The following is a 16,955-nucleotide window of genomic DNA, read 5'->3' on the forward strand; positions in this document are numbered from 1 at the left end:
ACAGGGGAGGTTCATCTCTTTAAACATTGCAAACCTGGGTATCCCTCCCTGCACCCATCACCCAGAGGTCCTGGTCCAAGAACCCTTCTAAGGAGGCAGGTCACGAGTTTCACTGGTGACCAGGTCTCGGCCGCCTCTGCCGCAGACCTGATGGCGGTGCTCTCAGCATTGTCCGCTGAATGGGTGTACCCTGGTGGGGCACAACTGGTGCAACTATTTATAATACACAAGTTTGTGTTGGCTGCTGCCAGTTCTGCAGCCTGGGTCCATTTTTTTTTTTATATCAAAGCATTTCCAAAACTGGTAACTTTTTCAATCTGGAACAGTCCAATGTTCAAACAACAACAATATCCAAAGGCAATTTAATCCAATGTTGCATCTTTACATATTTACATTTGCTTTTGTACATTTTACTTTTTGTACCTGAGCAGAGGTTGACCTAGGTTGGTATGTGTATACCTACGTAAACCTGGTGTGTCAATTTGCCTCTGTAGTACTCTGGTAGGCAGTGTTAGTGTGGCGCCCTGGCCTAGCCAGGTCGTCACAGATAACACACAAACACCCCACCCCCACTAGACAGGGACAACAGCCAAACAAAAACCCTTGTTGCCTCCCTCCAGTGTCTGATGTTCACACCAAGTGGGGCGGAGTCAAGCGGTTGGCTCCACCCGCCGAGGAGTTCACAGTCCTGGAGGTGGGAAAAGTGTCAGAACAGTTGAGGAGTTTGAAGTGAGAGGAACAAGCACTTGGGTGTCTGGGTAGTGGCCCGGGCACTGACCGCAAGGTTGGCAGACGGTGGTGGCCGTCTGCAGGAGTGGTGGAGCAACGCAGGACCGGGGATGGGCGATGGCCCACCGGTACCGACCGGGGAGCGAAGTGAAGCCAGCACACACAGGCAGGGCCATCGGACCCCGACCAGGCTTGGAGCCGCCGACAATAGTCAGATCCGAATGTGACTGGAACCCCAGAGGTTTCACAACAGCAAAAGTCCCGATTGAAGGCAACCGCCCACACCGTGAGGTTATACAGCTACCGCCTAAGGCTAGAGACCCAAGGGCCAGCGTCTGCGGGCAAACGGGCTTCTCCGGTACCCATACACCGGGGAGCGGACTACCGTTGGGAATCCATAGTAGTCAGAAAGAAGAACATCAAGGTGCAGGGAAAGACAGCCGCCATCACCTGTCCGGGGAGAGACACTGCAGCCGGCTGCGGGACCCGTCCATCCAGCCGTTTGGTTTACCGAGGACTTTGTGCCTTTCTTGCTGAGTGAGTACACCCGTGCCATCCGGCACCGCGCCGCGCTGTCCCTGCGACCCTGCACCTCACCAATCCTGCCTCCCCGTCACAACATCCCCGGGCCCCGGGACCACCGACCCCTACCCACGGAGGGAGAAAACCACATCTCAGCTGCTCCCTACCATCGCTCCCGGGATCCCCGTCACCAGCAGCGTTGGTGCCCATCTTCACCACGACCCGTGGGTGGCGTCACGGACTAAGAGGTACTTTGCACGCTGCGACATCGCAGGCCGATGCTGCGATGCCGAGCGCGATAGTCCCGGCCCCGTCGCAGCAGCGATATCCTTGTGATAGCTGCCGTAGCGAACATTATCGCTACGGTAGCTTCACATGGACTCACCTGTCCTGCGACCGTCGCTCTGGCCGGCAACCCGCCTCCTTGTTAAGGGGGCGGGTCGTGCGGCGTCACTGCGATGTCACACGGCAGGCGGCCAATAGGAGCGGAGGGGCAGAGATGAGCAGGATGTAAACATCCCGCCCACCTCCTTCCTTCCGCATATCCTACGGAAGCCGCAGTGACACCGGTAGGAGATGTTCCTCGCTCCTGCGGCTTCACACACAGCGATGTGTGCTGCCACAGGAGCGAGGAACAACATCGGACTGTCGCGTCAGCATAATCATGGATTACGCCGACGCTGCACCGATGATACGATTACGACGCTTTTGCGCTCGTTAATCATATCATCGAGCCTTTACACACTATGATGTCGCATGCGATGCCGGAAGTGCGTCATTTTCAATTTGACCCCACCGACATCGCACCTGCGATGTTGTAGTGTGCAAAGCCCGCCTAAATCCCCCAAACCAACCACCCCTTTCACTCACGGGCGAGGAGCGCCGCTCGAGTGCCCGGATCCGTCCCACCGCCCGAGCCACCAAGCAGCCGCAGCAGCGCCGGACCCGAGCGTTAGCGAAAGCGCAGCAGTGACAGCGTCCTCCCCGCCCGCGACATTTGTGTCACCCTAGTGTTACTGAGTGAATTGAGTGTTTGTCTGTCACTTCTCAATCTTCTAGGTTGAGTATCTTGAAGTGTACTTTCTGTAGGCTCTTCTGGGGTTGCTACAGCCGGTTCTTTTGGAGCTGGGGTTACTTCCTCTTGGATGATATCTTGATGGATTTCTTCCACTTGTTGTGGGAATGTAATCACTGGTATAAGGATTGCCCATTATATTGAGGCCAGTTCTCAGGAAAATCTCCAAGTATTGTGTGTATCATCTTTTCTTTTGGTTCTTGCACTTCAGGACTACTGGGAATCTCTTCTTGAGGTTTTAGCTGTTCTGGACATTTCTTTAAATTGTCTCTGAATACTGTAGATGTAGTTTTCCCCTGATCTTTGGTAATCAAACAGGTTTTCTTGCTATCTCTGTTTGAGGGTAACACTGTGTAAGGTTCTGCTTCCCATTGATCATCGAGCTTGTAAATTCTTCTCTTTCTTTTCAGTACTATTTCTCCTGGTACTAAGGGAGCAGCTTTTGCTTTCTTGTTAAAGTCCTTTTCCTGTTTTTCTTGACTCTGGTTCAAACTGTCTCAACGCATTCTTGTATCTTCTTGTGCTGCGCTGCGCTGTAAATATCCACTAGGTCTGGTAGCTTCTCAGGCCACAGGTTTCTTTCCTCTAGTGGGAGATGCTTCAGCAATTCAATGACAATTTGATTCATGCGTTCACACATGTCGTTGGTTTGTGCATGGTACGGAGTAGTGCGAATCTTCTTGCATCCGTACAGATTGCAGAACTCCTGGAATATCTGAGCTTCAAATAAAGGTCCTTGGTCTGTTAGTACCTGTTCAGGGTATCCATGTGGTCTGCAGAAATGCGCTTGAAAGGCTTTTGCTGCTGTTTTGGCTGTTAAGTCCTTAACTGGGATGACCACTAAGAACCTGGAGTAATGATCTACTATTGTTAGGGCATAAGTGTAGCCTGATCTACTGGGTGTCAGCTTCACGCGATCCAGGGCTACGAGCTCCAAAGGCTGTTTGGCAACAATGGGCTGTAGTGGTGCTTTCTGACTGTCGCGATCCTTCCTTCTCAGTGTACAGGGACCATAGTTTCTGCACCAATTTTCTATGGAGTTTCTCATTCCAATCCAATAGAATCTGTCTCGCAGCAATGCTTCCAATTTCTTCCATCCAAAGTGTCCTGCTCGATCATGGTGAGCTTCTAACACCATCTGGATGTGGCTTCTGGGTATGACCACTTGGCACACTCTTTCATGAGTTTTAGGGTTGGTAACACTTCTGCATAGTTTACCTCTGTGGATGCATAACCTGCTTCTTTCTTTCCACAATTGTTGGGCTTCAGGTGGAGCATCAGGTCCTAGGTGTGCATCTGGTTGAGTGATCAGTTCCTTTACCAACTTCACAGCAGGGTCACCATCCTGAGTCTCTTTCCAACCATGATGAGGTAACGGATTCAATGCAGCCTCTTGATGCTTGTTATAGACTTGTTGGTACTGGGAGGCACTAGGGTGGTGGAATGCTGGTAATTCGATTTCGTCCAACTCATCCACATCTTCTCCCGCTTCTGACAAGTGGGGCATCCTGGATAATGCATCTGCGTTGACATTCTTGCAACCAGCACAATTTTTGATGGTGAAATCGTAATTTGCCAGTCGAGCCACCCACCGCTGCTCCAATGCACCCAATTTTGCTGTATTCAGGTGGGTCAGGGGGTTGTTATACGTAAACACAGTAAACTTCGTGGCTGCCAGGTAATGTTTGAACCGCTCTGTGACAGCCCAGACCAATGCCAGGAACTCCAGCTTGAAGGAACTGTAATTCTCAGGGTTCCTCTCCATAGGGCGAAGCTCTCTCTTTACCATTATGTACTTGGGACAACACAGCTCCTACTCCCACGTTGCTAGCATGTGTGTATAGCACAAAGGGCAGATGTAGTTAGGGTATGCCAGAATTTCATCACCAGTCAGAGCCAACTTCATCTGTATGAAGGAGTTTTCTTCTTCCTCACCCCATTCGAATGGAGGATCAGAAGCTTTTCCCTTTTTGGTTTGACCAACCAGGAGTTCCTGTAAGGGCACTGCCATCTTAGTGTAGCCCTTGATGAATCTCCTGTAGTATCCTACCAGGCCAAGGAACTGACAGACTTCCTTGACAGTAGTTGGTCGTGGCCAGTTCTTGATAGCTGTCACCTTTTCTGGGTCTGGTGCCTCTCCTTCTGCACTGACTATTTGTCCAAGGTATTGGACCCCGGGCTTCAACAGGTGACACTTGGATGGTTTCAACTTCATTCCATACCTGGATAGTGCCTCAAATACCTCAGCTAGGTGTTCCAGATGATCCTAGTAGGTCTTCGAGTAGACGATCACGTCATCCAGGTAGAGCAGTACTGTCTCGAAGTTACGATGTCCCAGACAACATTCCATCAACCTTTGAAACGCTCCAGGAGCGTTGCAGAGTCCAAAGGGCATGCTTTTAAACTCCCACAATCCCATCGGCGTGGCAAATGCAGTTTTCTCCCGGTCCTCTTCTGCGACGGAGACTTGCCAATAGCCACTGGTGAGATCTAAGGTGGAAAAGTAGTTAGCAGCCTTCAATGCAGCCAGGGATTCTTCTATACGGGGTAGTGGATAGGCATCTTTATGGGTTATCTGGTTGATGGTCCCCTTTGCTGTGCAGGTGTTAACAGGTCGGCTTGAAGTTTTTTCCTGTCCTAGGGTCCTGTACCTCGTTGGTGTGTAGTTCCGGGAGTACCCCACCGGCAACCACCTCTCCTGGGTACCAGGTGACCGTTAACCCGTGTCAGGGAGTCACTTCACTTCCACCTTCACACCTCTGCTGTCACTGTAGTTCTGACTACTCTGCACAGTCTGCCCCTCCCACCAGGTAAACTACTGGACTGGAGTGGCTCCACCTCTAGTTGGCCATCTTTTGGTCCCACCCTAGCTGGGTACCATTGTATGGGGGATTTGTTGGGGAAAACTGGGATTACCTGGGTTTTTGGTGTTACCGGCACTGGGGTTCTGCAGAACTTTGTAGCACCCTGATGGGTCTAGGGGAGTTACAATACCTATCCTGCTTTAAACCCCATTTTGCTTCCATTTTCCTTTTTTTTTCCTTATCAGGTGGCCAAATCCAAACAATAACACGGACTTCCCTAAGAAGTCCATGTTCGGGGGTTGTGCTTGGACCCCATACTTTACAGTTCAGGTTCACCCATCATTACTTAGGGATATTGGTTAAGCTGGTGGAGTAAGTTCACTGAAGTCGGTGCTGCTGGGATCATTTTTCTTTCATGGTTGACCACTGACAAATCTAGAAAAATGTGAGAAGAGAGGACAGGACACACTATACTCTCTTTTGAATCTTTTGCCCATTTTTCCTGCATGTTGTATTCATGCCATAAGCAGTGTCAAGGTTACTCAGTTCTAAGAGACGTGATCCTAATTTGCCCAATTTTATTTCTCTTAGCAGATCATTCAGATCCTGGAGTTTGCAGCTGTCTTTATTAGGTATCCTTGGGAGGGTTTAGAGCAGTCATGGCGAACCTTTTACAGGCCGAGTGCCCAAACTGTAGCCCTAAACTCAATTTTTTTTCCGAAGTGCCAACCAATCCTATTATGTAAATAATTGATTTTAACCTTACCTTTGCCGTCTTCTCTTCTCTTCAGCAGGGGGCATCACGCTCATGCATGCTTACCACACATTGAAGCTGAGCCCTTTCCAGACACAGCAGTTGATCTTTCTGGAAAAAATTGCAGCATATTAGACAGAGATTTTAGCATGGAATGCAATCAGATTTCACCCTGTAATCCACATCTACATTTCAAAGTCTGAACATCTTGAAATCCCATAAAGACGTACAAGTTGCTCCCCTCCCCCTTCATTGTGTAGTTATATTCCCCTTCCTGGGCCACTTCTTGGTAAACATGTCCCCCATCCTGATATATATTTCCTACATTCTGGTATATTTGTCCCCATCATGGCCCCATCCTGGTAAATGTCCTCCATCCTGGTAAATGTACCTTATTCTGGCATGTTCCCCCATGCTGGTAAATGTATCCCATCCTGACATATTACTCATCCTTCTAAATGTTCCCCCATCCCAGCATGTACCCCATTCCTGGTAAATGTCCTCCATCCTGGTAAATGTTCCCAATCCTGGTTAATTTACCCCCATCCAGGTAAATGTCCCCCTTCCTAGCATGTACCCCTTCCTGGTAAATGTTCCCCTTCCTGGTAAATGTACCCTATCGTGGCATGTTTCCTCCATCCTGGCATGTATGTTTCCTCCATCTTGGCATGTATGTTTTGCCCATCCTGGCATGCATGTTTCCCCATCCTGGCATGTATGTTTTCCCCATCCTGCCATGCATGTTTTCTCCATCCTGGCATGCATGTTTCCCCATCCTTGCATGCATGTTTCCTCCATCCTGGCATGCATGTTTCCCCATCCTGGCATGCATGTTTCCCCATCCTGGCATGCATGTTTCCCCCCCATCCTGGCATGCATGTTTCCCCCCCATCCTGGCATGCATGTTTCCTCCACCCTTTTTCCCCAACCTGCCATGCATGTTTCATCCATCCTGGCATGTATGTTTTCCCCATCCTGGCATGCATGTTTCCCCATCCTGGCATGCATGTTTCCCCATCCTGGCATGCATGTTTCCCCATCCTGGCATGCATGTTTCCCCATCCTGGCAGGCATGTTTCCCCCCATCCTGGCATGCATGTTTCCCCCCCATCCTGGCATGCATGTTTCCTCCATCCTTTTTCCCCAACCTGCCATGCATGTTTCATCCATCCTGGCATGCATGTTTCCCCATCCTTGCATGCATGTTTCCTCCATCCTGGCATGCATGTTTCCCCATCCTGGCATGCATGTTTCCCCATCCTGCCATGCATGTTTCCCCCCATCCTGGCATGCATGTTTCCCCCCCATCCTGGCATGCATGTTTCCTCCATCCTTTTTCCCCAACCTGCCATGCATGTTTCATCCATCCTGGCATGTATGTTTTCCCCATCCTGGCATGCATGTTTCCTCCATCCTGGCATGCATGTTTCCTCCATCCTGGCATGCATGTTTCCCCATCCTGGCATGCATATTTTCCCCATCCTGGCATGCATGTTTCCCCCCCATCCTGGCATGCATGTTTCCTCCATCCTGGCATGCATGTTTCCTCCATCCTGGCATGCATGTGTGAAGCCCCACTAGTGCAGTGTCGGTGCATTACCTTCAGGGACTCCACTCGGCTGGATCTCGTCACAGGTAGGGAATCTTCTATTTGTCGTGACGCCACTCTCAGTATTGCGGTCAGTGGGGACCGCCACTGCAGGTTGAGGGACACCTGGGGCTGATGGTGAGAGTGCAGTTAGTTGGAATAGCCTCCTGAGAGTGAGGCAAGCCCCAGGGCCCTGTGTAGGTGCGTAGTACCACAAGGCGCAGAATAACTCCACACACGCAGGATGTCTTTCAGGGGTTTTACTCACTTCAGATGGCAGGGTGAGTAACCCGGGCGTAGCTGGGATGAACCAGGCGGGAACCAGGTATCCTTCAGGCTGACTTCTGATGGTGACTACCAACTCGCCTTCCTTAGCCCTTGGTGGTTTGGGGTAACCCCGACTTTTAGTCCCTATGGGGGTCACCCAGGGAAGTTGCTGAAGCCTCACTCCCCTTCGTTTGCCGTTTGCTTGTTGCCTGGGCCAGATCACTCCAGCTGCTTGCCTCCTGTGAACTATGGGCCCTAACTGTGGCTACGTGGCTGCGGCTTTTGGGTGTTGTGGTGTGGGCTTTGAGGGCCCCACACCGGCAGGTTTAGCAGGGAAAGGTGGATCTATCCCCGCTCCGGGATCTGCCGCCCGTTTGGGCCTGGTACTCCCTAGCAGTCTCCTTACTTCCCACTCTGTGCTCTCTCTCTAGCTGGAGATGGGTTTCGGGTAGCACTCCTAGGTGACCGTTCTCCCCCGTCGGTAGCCACTGCGCGGACGCTGTCAGACTGCAACAGCTCCAGGGGAAGGGGTCAGCTCCTCTCGGAGCTCCCTGGACTCTGCACTGAACCGGCTCACTGCTCCTCCTCTCCTGTTCTTGCCTACGCCACCTAGCAACCAGGCTCTCTTACCACACCCCTTGAGAGGAGATGGAGGCTTTTGGCCCCCTCCACTATTCCAGTGGAGGTGAAGGCTTTTCCCCCTCCTGGGATCCCCAGGGGTCCTCTCATAGGTACATGTGTGAGACCTGATCACTATGCGCCTGTATAGTCACACCTCGGTCAGCCTTCTGGATTACCTGTATTGTACTGTCCCCAGCATGGGTGCAGTACTCAGTGGTGCCTGACCAGGTCAGGGGCGCCACATTCCCCCTTAGTTATCACCAGCACGTCCTCGGGCTGCAAGACAACATTTTAAAATGCATAAAACAGTAAAAACATGGTAAAACATTTAAAACCACCAGGTACCATACATCACCACCCTCCACCCACAAGTCCGTTAACCCACCCAAAACCCTCTCACGTTGGCCGCGCCTTCAGCCACTTCTGGCAGGATGTAGAGGCGGTTTTCATGGTCTGGTGGTCTTCAGGGTATACCTGGCCTGGTGAAGCCGCGCCTTCAGCCTCTTCTGGCAGGATCCAGAGGCGGCCTTCACAGTTGGTGCTGACCAGGTACCCTCTTTGTGGTGGAGAGCCAGGCCCCATAAACAGGCATGCTCTCTGGTTGCAGGTAAGCCAAGGCCCTATATACGGACGTGCTCCCTGGTTGCAGACGAGCCAAGCCCCTAAACAGGCTGACTCTGGTGGTGGTGGTGCCCTCTGGTGTAACTATTTACACTGCGAGAGTTTGTGGCTATAGCCAGTTCATAGCCTTAAGGTTCATTTCTCACATTAGTTTATGTGGGCACATTGCTTAAACATTAACGTTGCAGAACTGGTCAAAACTGTAACTTGCTGTACTTTACTTTATGCAGATTCCTCCTCCATACCAGGGCTTGGGCCTGTAGGGCTGCGGCACCTGTTGGTTTCTTGATCTCTGTCGTCATCAGTGGTAGTCTCATCAGTAGGTTCCTTGTCTTTTCTTTCTCTGTCTTCATCTGTTTCTTTATCTTGTAGCATGGGATGGCTGTGGGGTTTGCTGGTACATGGTGCTACATCGAGCGCATACCACCCTCTTTCTCCTTGATGCATTGTAAATTGCACTGAATCTCCCATCTTTAAGTTTCTTCCAGGATGTCCTCTGGGCAAATGAGCTCTAACGTCTCTTCTGTTGACGAAGATACCTTCCTTTATACCAGGTGCAACGATGAATCCGTATCCTGACTTCAGGCTAAAGTCTTCCACAATTCCTCTACAAAGGGGTCCTCTGACCTGTGCTTTGGCTCTTCTCAGGAACCGTTTTTCCTCTAGGTCTCTGGCCGTTATTTCATCTCTCTGCTCTGGGGACTGCGGTGCAGGGAAAGACTGGGTTCTGTTACGGCGCCGTGTCTTGCGGGCTGGATTCTGCGAGGTACAGCTTACAAGCTCCCAGGTGAGGCTTTGGGGCAGATCTTCTTCAGCAGAGGGTGTCGGGTCTTCTTCGTCCCAGCGGGAGTATGGCAACATCTCTGGCTCGGGGTATGAATCCACTGCTGATGGCTCCGGAGTCAGCTCCTCAGCCTTCTGGCCTCCCCTCCCCCTTAGTTCTTCTGAGCACTCCTTTGGTGGCAGTGCTGGGGATGGACTTTCATCAGCAGGCCCAGGCGGGGGACTCTTCGGCGTGGTTGCTGCAGGGGTTGCCGGAATCCTCTTGGGGGTGTGCGGAGGGAGCATGTACTGATCCACCATCTCCTGTGGGAACTTGGCCTCCAGGTCAGCCTTCAGCTGCCAGTATGCGGAGTCTTCACCTATCAGGGATTTCCTTGCAGGGACCTCCTTGAGCTGGGGAGCGGTGGCTGCTCTGGCCTTGCAGGCCGGGGAAAATGGTGATGCAATCTTATCTTGGCGGGCCGCGCCCGATATGGCGGCGGCCTGGTCTTGGCGGGCCGCGCCTGGCATGGCGGCGGCCTGGTCTTGGCGGGCCGCGCCTGGCATGGCGGCGGCCTGGATGGGCACTTCTGGCGCAGCTTGGATCGGCGTCGCAGCTGCGATGGGGTCTTTGCAGGCTGGGCTGGGCGTCGCTGCAGCGATCTGGGCTTGGCGGGCCGCACCTGACGGGACTGCGGCCTGGTTCAGCACCTCACTTGCGGCGCGGACGAGCGTTGCGGCTGCGGTAGGGTCTCGGCGGGCCGGGCCTAGCATGGCGGCGGCCTGGGTCAGCGTCACACCTGCGGCGCGGATGAGGGTCGCGGTGGCAGCCGGTTCTCTGCGGGCCGGACTGGGCATCGCTGCAGGGACCGGGTCTTGGTGGGCCGAGCAGGGCATCGCTGCGGCGGCCTGAGCTTGGCGGGCTGCACCTGGCGTGGCTGCGGCCTGCTTCAGCGTCGCCGCGCCGGACGCCTCTTCAGGGACCGCGGACGTGATAGCAGGGGTCGGGGCACTCGCGCTGGCAGGGGCATCACTGGACTCACCCATCGGTGGCAGCATCGGGGTCTGAGTCGTCACCGCCCGGTCTGGCACTCGGCGCGCGGCTCTCTCTTCATAGGCCTGAACCGCCGCGGTCATTCCCAGGAACTCCGCACGTCCCTCTCTGATCAGCCTTCCGACCCTGGCCTCCAGTTGTTCGCAGAACTCGGCAAGCTCCCGACACCACCAGGCAGCGGAGCCTGGCTCTGGGTCTCTGCATTCAGACGCCATTTTCCCTAACAACAAGCTGCTGGCTTCTTTTCCGTTTCGCCGTCTCTGGACGCTTCCGCTCTCTTCACAAGCGAGGTCAGGACTCTGCAGGGGATCTCTGGGTAGCCACACCTCTTCGTGGGCGGTAACTTCTCCCAGCGCGGGCTGCTGTTGTTTTTCAGCGCGCTTTTCATGGTGGCAATATGGCGGCGCTTCCAACTTTTCAAGCGGACCGCCCAGGCACATGGTCACCTGTCTAGACAGGTCTAGTCCTTATCCTGTTCGTGACGCCAGATGTGAAGCCCCACTAGTGCAGTGTCGGTGCATTACCTTCAGGGACTCCACTCGGCTGGATCTCGTCACAGGTAGGGAATCTTCTATTTGTCGTGACGCCACTCTCAGTATTGCGGTCAGTGGGGACCGCCACTGCAGGTTGAGGGACACCTGGGGCTGATGGTGAGAGTGCAGTTAGTTGGAATAGCCTCCTGAGAGTGAGGCAAGCCCCAGGGCCCTGTGTAGGTGCGTAGTACCACAAGGCGCAGAATAACTCCACACACGCAGGATGTCTTTCAGGGGTTTTACTCACTTCAGATGGCAGGGTGAGTAACCCGGGCGTAGCTGGGATGAACCAGGCGGGAACCAGGTATCCTTCAGGCTGACTTCTGATGGTGACTACCAACTCGCCTTCCTTAGCCCTTGGTGGTTTGGGGTAACCCCGACTTTTAGTCCCTATGGGGGTCACCCAGGGAAGTTGCTGAAGCCTCACTCCCCTTCGTTTGCCGTTTGCTTGTTGCCTGGGCCAGATCACTCCAGCTGCTTGCCTCCTGTGAACTATGGGCCCTAACTGTGGCTACGTGGCTGCGGCTTTTGGGTGTTGTGGTGTGGGCTTTGAGGGCCCCACACCGGCAGGTTTAGCAGGGAAAGGTGGATCTATCCCCGCTCCGGGATCTGCCGCCCGTTTGGGCCTGGTACTCCCTAGCAGTCTCCTTACTTCCCACTCTGTGCTCTCTCTCTAGCTGGAGATGGGTTTCGGGTAGCACTCCTAGGTGACCGTTCTCCCCCGTCGGTAGCCACTGCGCGGACGCTGTCAGACTGCAACAGCTCCAGGGGAAGGGGTCAGCTCCTCTCGGAGCTCCCTGGACTCTGCACTGAACCAGCTCACTGCTCCTCCTCTCCTGTTCTTGCCTACGCCACCTAGCAACCAGGCTCTCTTACCACACCCCTTGAGAGGAGATGGAGGCTTTTGGCCCCCTCCACTATTCCAGTGGAGGTGAAGGCTTTTCCCCCTCCTGGGATCCCCAGGGGTCCTCTCATAGGTACATGTGTGAGACCTGATCACTATGCGCCTGTATAGTCACACCTCGGTCAGCCTTCTGGATTACCTGTATTGTACTGTCCCCAGCATGGGTGCAGTACTCAGTGGTGCCTGACCAGGTCAGGGGCGCCACACATGTTTCCTCCATCCTGCCATGCATGTTTCCCCCCATCCTGGCATGCATGTTTCCCCCCATCCTGGCATGCATGTTTCCTCCATTCTGGCATGCATGTTTCCTCCATCCTGGCATGCATGTTTCCCCATCCTGGCATGCATGTTTCCTCCATCCTGGCATGTATGTTTTCCCCATCCTGCCATGCATGTTTCTTCCATCCTGGCATGCATGTTTTCCCCATCCTGGCATGCATGTTTCCTCCATCCTGGCATGCATGTTTTCCCCATCCTGCCATGCATGTTTCCTCCATCCTGGCATGCATGTTTCCTCCATCCTGGCATGCATGTTTCCTCCATCCTGCCATGCATGTCCCCCCCCCCATCCTGGTATGCATGCCCCCCCCCATCCTGGCATGCATGTTTCCTCCATTCTGGCATGCATGTTTCCTCCATCCTGGCATGCATGTTTCCCCATCCTGGCATGCATGTTTCCTCCATCCTGGCATGCATGTTTCCCCATCCTGGCATGCATGTTTACTCCATCCTGGCATGTATGTTTTCCCCATCCTGCCATGCATGTTTCCTCCATTCTGCCATGCATGTTTTCCCCATCCTGCCATGCATGTTTCATCCATCCTGGCATGCATGTTTCCCCATCCTGGCATGCATGTTTCCTCCATCCTGCCATGCATGTTTCCTCCATCCTGCCATGCATGTTTCCTCCATCCTGGCATGCATGTTTCCTCCATCCTGGCATGCATGTTTTCCCCATCCTGGCATGCATGTTTTCCCCATCCTGGCATGCATGTTTCCTCCATCCTGGCATGTATAATAACCAAAAGGGACAAAAAGGACTTAACGTGCAGACATTCAATTGCAACATAATAAGTCAGAATCACAACCTTAAATACTGCATATAAAAATCATTTTTATTGTGACATGTAAAAAACAGGTTGGATTTATATTATATATATATACATACATAGACTACATGATAAAGAACACAGGGATAATGAGGATAAAAGAAAGTAGCACATTAACCCCAGCATGTAAGGTGTAACAGGCTAGTAATAAGCTCACCCATGAAGTATTATAATAGATCGCATGAAGTGATCCTATATCATGGGGTAGCAGGGCAAGTCAGATTGGTTGGATAAACGGAGGTGACAGACAATGAATCCTCCAAAATTACATAGTTAAGATCTCCATATTTCAAAGTGTATGTGCTGGTGACTATATTACCAAACAGGATTGAAAGCGGAGCGCTTCTGAATAGTGCGCCTACGCGTCTCGCCTCAAGCTTCATAAGGGGGGAGGTGACCAGGAAAAAGTGCTTTTTCCTGGTCACCTCCCCCCTTATGAAGCTTGAGGCGAGACGCGTAGGCGCACTATTCAGAAGCGCTCCGCTTTCAATCCTGTCTGGTAATATAGTCACCAGCACATACACTTTGAAATATGGAGATCTTAACTATGTAATTTTGGAGGATTCATTGTCTGTCACCTCCGTTTATCCAACCAATCTGACTTGCCCTGCTACCCCATGATATAGGATCACTTCATGCGATCTATTATAATACTTCATGGGTGAGCTTATTACTAGCCTGTTACACCTTACATGCTGGGGTTAATGTGCTACTTTCTTTTATCCTCATTATCCCTGTGTTCTTTATCATGTAGTCTATGTATGTATATATATATAATATAAATCCAACCTGTTTTTTACATGTCACAATAAAAATGATTTTTATATGCAGTATTTAAGGTTGTGATTCTGACTTATTATGTTGCAATTGAATGTCTGTCTGTCGTTAAGTCCTTTTTGTCCCTTTTGGTTATTATACTGTAAGTTTAGGACGTGCCTAAGCGGCCATATGATAGCCGTATATGTGAATTCACGATTGCGGATTCTTCTGTTTATCCTGGCATGTATGTTTCCTCCATCCTGGCATGCATGTTTCCTCCATCTTGGCATGCATGTTTTCCCCATCCTGGCATGCATGTTTCCTCCATCCTGGCATGCATGTTTCCTCCATCTTGGCATGCATGTTTTCCCCATTCTGGCGTGCATGTTTCCCCCCATCCTGGCATGCATGTTTCCTCCATCCTGGCATGCATGTTTCCACATCCTGGCATGAATGGTTCCCCATCCTGGCATGCATGTTTCCCCATCCTGGCATGCATTGTTCCCCATCCTGGCATGCATTGTTCCCCATCCTGGCATGCATGTCATCCCCCCTTCCATGCTGGCATGTGTGCCACCCCATGCTGGCATGTGTGTTCCCCCCCATGCTGGCATGCATGTTTCCCCACCATGCTGGCATGCGTGTTCCCCCCCCATGCTGGCATGCGTGTTTCCCCCCCATGCTGGCATGTGCATCCCCCCCATACTGGCATATGTGTTCCCCCTTCCCCACCCCATGCTGGCATGTGCGTTCCCCCACCATACTGGCATGTGTGTTCCCCCTCCCCCACCCCATGCTGGCATGTGTGTTCCCCCTCCCCCACCCCATGCTGGCATGTGTGTTCCCCCCCCATGCTGGCATGTGTGTTCCTCCTCCCCCACCCCATGCTGGCATGTGTGTTCCCCACCCATGCTGGCATGTGTGTTCCCTCCCTCATGCTGGCATGTGCGTTCCCCCTCCCCCACCCCTTGCTGGCATGTGTGTTCCCCCTCCCCGACCCCATGCTGGCATGAGTGTTCCCCCTCCCCCACCCCATGCTGGCATGTGTGTTCCCCCTCCCCCACCCCATGCTGGTATGTGTGTTCCCCCTCCCCCACCCCATGCTGGCATGTGTGTTCTCCCCCCACCCCATGCTGGCGCTGGCACTGGCCCCCCCATCCCCACCTTGGCACAGCCGCACACGAGTTATATAAAAAAAAAAAGCAACACACAACTTACCTTCCTGCACACGCTCCCCAGCTGCGTGCCGCTGGGTCCTCAGTTCCCGCACGGCCAGAAGACCTCATTACGCCGGCGCTGCTCGCTGACGCTCCTCCATCTCCTAGGCAACACACCTGCAGCCTGGGAGAGGAGGAGTGTCAGAGCGAGGAGAAATGTCTCTTCCGCTCCAACACAGCTTTGATCTGCCGGCGCGACTGCACCAGCAGATCAAAGCGGCAGGATCAGGCGACAGCACGTGTGCCAGCAGAATGGGCTCTGCGTGCCCCTGGTGGCATGCGTGCCATAGGTTCATCATCACTGGTTTAGAGTCTCTAAAATTAGGCATTGTCTATGGCTTTGAAGCTACTATACAATGTGTGCAGAATTATTAGGCAAGTTGTATTTTAGAGGATTTTTTTTATTATTGATCAACAACTATGTTCTTAATCAACCCAAAAGACTCATAAATATCAAAGCTTAATATTTTTGGAAGTTGGAGTGTTTTTTTTTTTAGATTTGGCTATCTTAGGAGGATATCTGTTTGTGCAGGTAACTATTACTGTGCAGAATTATTAGGCAACTTAATAAAAACCAAATATATTCCCATCTCACTTGTTTATTTTCATCAGGTAAACCAATATAACTGCACAAAATTTAAAAATAAACATTTCTGACATGCAAAAACAAAACCCAATAAAATTAGTGACCAATATAGCCCCCTTTCTTTATGATGACACTCAACAGCCTACCATCCATAGATTCTGTCAGTTGCTTGATCTGTTTACGATTAACATTGCGTGCAGCAGCCACCACAGCCTACCAGACACTGTTCTGAGAGGTGTACTGTTTTCCCTCCCTGTAGATCTTACATTTTATGAGGGACCACAGGTTGTCTATGGGGTTCAGATCAGGTGAACAAGGGGGCCATGTCATTATTTTTTCATCTTTTAGACCTTTACTGGCCAGCCACGCTGTGGAGTAGTTGGATACATGTGATGGAGCATTGATCTGCATGACAATCATGTTTTTCTTGAACGATACCGACTTCTTCCTGTACCACTGCTTGAAGAAGTTGTCTTCCAGAAACTGGCAGTAGATCTGGGAGTTGAGCTTCACTCCATCTTCAACCCGAAAAGGTCCCACAAGTTCATCTTTGATGATACCAGCCCATACCAGTACCCCACCTCCACCTTGCTGGCATCTGAGTCGGAGTGGAGCTCTCTGCCCTTTACTGATCCAGACTCTGGCCCATCAAGAGTCACTCTCATTTCATCAGTTCATAAAACCTTTGAAAAATCAGTCTTAAGATATTTATTGGCCCAGTCTTGACGTTTTAGCTTATGTTTCTTGTTCAAAGGTGGTCATTTTTTAGCCTTCCTTACCTTGGCCATGTCCCTGTGCTTTTTGATACTCCAGTAACGTTGCAGCTCTGAAATATGGTGGCAAATGGCATCTTGGCAGCTTCACACTTGATTTTTCTCAATTCATGGGCCGGTATTTTTGCTGGGGAGACTTATGGTCATTGGCCCCTCAAACTTAAATATAGCAGTCTGAAGCTGCCCAGAAATGTTGTATCCATTAGATGTGATAATCAACTTTACCTGGCTCTTCCCAATGGCCCTGGTGTGGTGGCAATAAGGGTAATAAGGAGTT

The sequence above is a fragment of the Anomaloglossus baeobatrachus genome, chromosome 2 (assembly GCF_048569485.1).
Source record: "Anomaloglossus baeobatrachus isolate aAnoBae1 chromosome 2, aAnoBae1.hap1, whole genome shotgun sequence".
In the NCBI taxonomy this organism is placed as follows: domain Eukaryota; kingdom Metazoa; phylum Chordata; class Amphibia; order Anura; family Aromobatidae; genus Anomaloglossus; species Anomaloglossus baeobatrachus.